Genomic DNA, 3,296 nt, shown 5'->3' with positions numbered 1-3,296 from the left:
AGGAATAATTTTGTCTAACTCAGAGGTTATTTTAAGATTAAAGGATATTAATTAAATAATTTATTTATTTATTTTTTAATATTTTTTCTTTTTTAAAGATGACCTGTAAGGGGATCTTAACCCCTGACTTGGTGTTGTCAGCACCACGCTCTCCCNAATTAATTTATTTTTTAATATTTTTTCTTTTTTAAAGATGACCTGTAAGGGGATCTTAACCCCTGTCTTGGTGTTGTCAGCACCACGCTCTCCCAAGTGAGCCAACCGGCCATCCCTATATAGGATCCGAACCCATGGACTTGGTGTCATCAGCACCACACTCTCCCGAGTGAGCCACAGGCTAGCCCTAAGGATATGAATTTAGAAAGGAAATTTCAAAAAGACAAAGGAATCAGTAAATAGAAGAAAAAGATGGAAAAACAGTTGTAAGTATGAGAATGCATTTTTGGTAAAAAAAAAAAAAAGTTTTTTTAAAGAAAAAGAGTAATTTTTTATATGAAAGAGAATCATTTGTAATCAAAATAAAAAACAAAAAAAAAAGTAAATATTTTGTCCTGTGTAATCAGGTTGGCTAAAATTAAAATTGTCTACGATTTTTCTCAGCTGAGCTTTGATATCAAAGCGATAGTGATGCAAAACCAGAATTTGGCTCCCTGTGTTAAAACGACAAGATTTTCTCAGAGTACTCATCTACTCTTAGTAAGATGTAACAAAAGCTTTTTCTGCCTTTCTGGTAACTGGCCTAGAAAACAAAGAGTCTATGTTTGGTCAAGATAATTTCTTGAGCTTTGTGCTGTCTGTATAAGAGTTTTGATTACTTGGGAAAAAAACAAGCTTAAAAGAGTTAAAGTTTTTTTCATCTACATAACTTTCTGTATTTGCTTTTAAAGTATTTTTGTTATCACTCTAGTTAAATGAGTGACTATTATTTCCACAGTGACCTGTGATCCTATTTTCATCAACTGTAGTAAGACTTTTGATCTTTTTTGATAAACTTTCCCAAAATCAAATTCTAAATTAAATCTTTTTGCTCTCACCTTGTAAAAGAGCAATATTAACTAATTAAGCTTGTTTAATATGTTAAATTATATGGAAAGCATTGTCAAAATAAGTGATGTTTAACTTTCTTTTAATTATATGGATGGATATTTTATTCACGTGTTCCAAAATTATGTGAAATTCCTGAAAATCTGATATATCTTGATTTAATGTTATCAGTCATAATTTTGCTTATTATGTTAAAATGTCATATGCCTCAAAAATAATCAAATTTCATTGTCAATTTTGGTTATAATAACTCTCATCAGAATTTTAGCCATGGTTGTTGTAAGTCTTTGTCACCCATAGACAGTTATTTGTGTGATTCTTCTCTAAACGCATCTGCAATCAGCTACCATCAGAAATTGTTTCCTCTTCAATCAACTTATGAAAAGACTGACAGGTGCTCTTGAATACAGGTTTCTAACAACTTTCAGATCATACCATTGAACTGAGTAAGAATTTTCAAAACTGTGTTAGAGAAACTGATGAGTTTGCAAAACTGCTAACCAAGACCAGTCAGAACAAGGACTAATTAAATAACTGATGCAGCTAATAAAACTTTTATGACTTTTTCATTAAAATTTTGTCAGTTCTTTATTTTAAAGTTTTATTTTCCAGATTTAAGAAAAGCTTTTTTCTCTCAAGCTATCTATAACTTACAACCATTTGGTAAAGTATACTTTTGTGAACAAAAATTAAAATGTTTACTTTTTCTTTTTACCCAATTCCTCCAAAATTTAGAAACTATCTGTGAGCATTCTTATTTTATGGAAATATAGCTGTCTGTGTAAGTTCAGTAATTATCTGATCTCTTTATAACAGGACACAATCGAAAACATTAGTTACATTACCAAGCTTTTGACTGAGACGTTGTATTGAAATTGTTTGTAGGTACCGCNAGATTTAAGAAAAGCTTTTTTCTCTCAAGCTATCTATAACTTACAACCATTTGGTAAAGTAGACTTTTGTGAACAAAAATTAAAATGTTTACTTTTTCTTTTTACCCGATTCCTCCAAAATATAGAAACTATCTGTGAGCATTCTTATTTTATGGAAATATAGCTATCTGTGTAAGTTCAGTAATTATCTGATCTCTTTATAACAGGACACAATCGAAAATATTAGTTACATTACCAAGCTTTTGACTGAGACGTTGTATTGAAATTGTTTGTAGGTACCGCAGGCAAAGTCTAATGTCTATCTTGGTTTGGCTTCCTAGTCTTGAGAGATTTTTGGCCTGTGTGGTCAATTGCTATTCTTGCTGCACTTATGGAAATAATCAGGACAAGTTTGATGAAGCTAAACTTATTTTACAAACAAATTGGTCTTACTTTGATTATCTTTGGTGAAAATAGGGATAATCATTAAAAAATTATATTTCAAGAAAAAACTATAGTACAGCTGTTACTAGGTTGTGGCCTTGTTCATTGTTTTTGAGTTTTTATTTTTTGCCTACAATCTGGATTGAATCCTGAACTCTTCTAGTTTCCTCTAATATCTGGCTACAAGTCTTGGTTCCCCATGGTTTTCTGATTTTTTTAGTTGGTCATGGATTTTGGATGTGACCAGCGCCATCGTGCACACAATAAGCACCAGCACAGAACAGCTGCTGGCCTCATCTTGAACCCCATCACCAAGCCCCTCCCCCTTCCCTTTACAAGAAGCCTCCTGACTTAAACAGAAACAACTTTCCAGCTTCTGCATCAGCGCAGTTCTCCACCCAGTTACATCAACCTAATGATCCCTCCCTCCATACATTTTGTGCCCAACAGCTAATATAAACTCTCACAATCCCATTGTTGCTGCTGTCCCCCATTTTCAGGGCAGCCCTGGGCTGCCTGCCACTTTGAGCACAGCCTGGCAGATTTTCTTCCTTTAATAAAGCTCGAACAGTACCTGGCATCTTGGCTCACTTTCTTTCAGTTGGTTGCCTTCAGATTAAGTTCATGGCTCGAAATCATTATAAAGATGAAGATTTTTATAGTGCTGTTATTTTTACTCTGTATTATTGTGTTTTTTTAACTTTGTACCTGTTGCCTGTTAAATTTCTTCAGAAGTACAAAACTTAACAGAACTATGCTGGTCCAGTGCTTTAACAGAATATTTCCAACCCCTCTGGAACTGACAGAATTGAACTTGACAACAGACTCCAGACGAACAGCCTGAGAACCACTCCTTATAAACCTTTTTGTGGCTCAAATGTGGCCGAAAGGGTCTGGATATTGATTTGTGGTTTCTGGCCACTCTCTCCATCTCCC

The sequence above is a fragment of the Galeopterus variegatus genome, unplaced genomic scaffold, assembly GCF_000696425.1.
Source record: "Galeopterus variegatus unplaced genomic scaffold, G_variegatus-3.0.2 Scaffold14247, whole genome shotgun sequence".
Lineage (NCBI taxonomy): Eukaryota > Metazoa > Chordata > Mammalia > Dermoptera > Cynocephalidae > Galeopterus > Galeopterus variegatus.
This window is presented reverse-complemented; position numbering follows the sequence as displayed.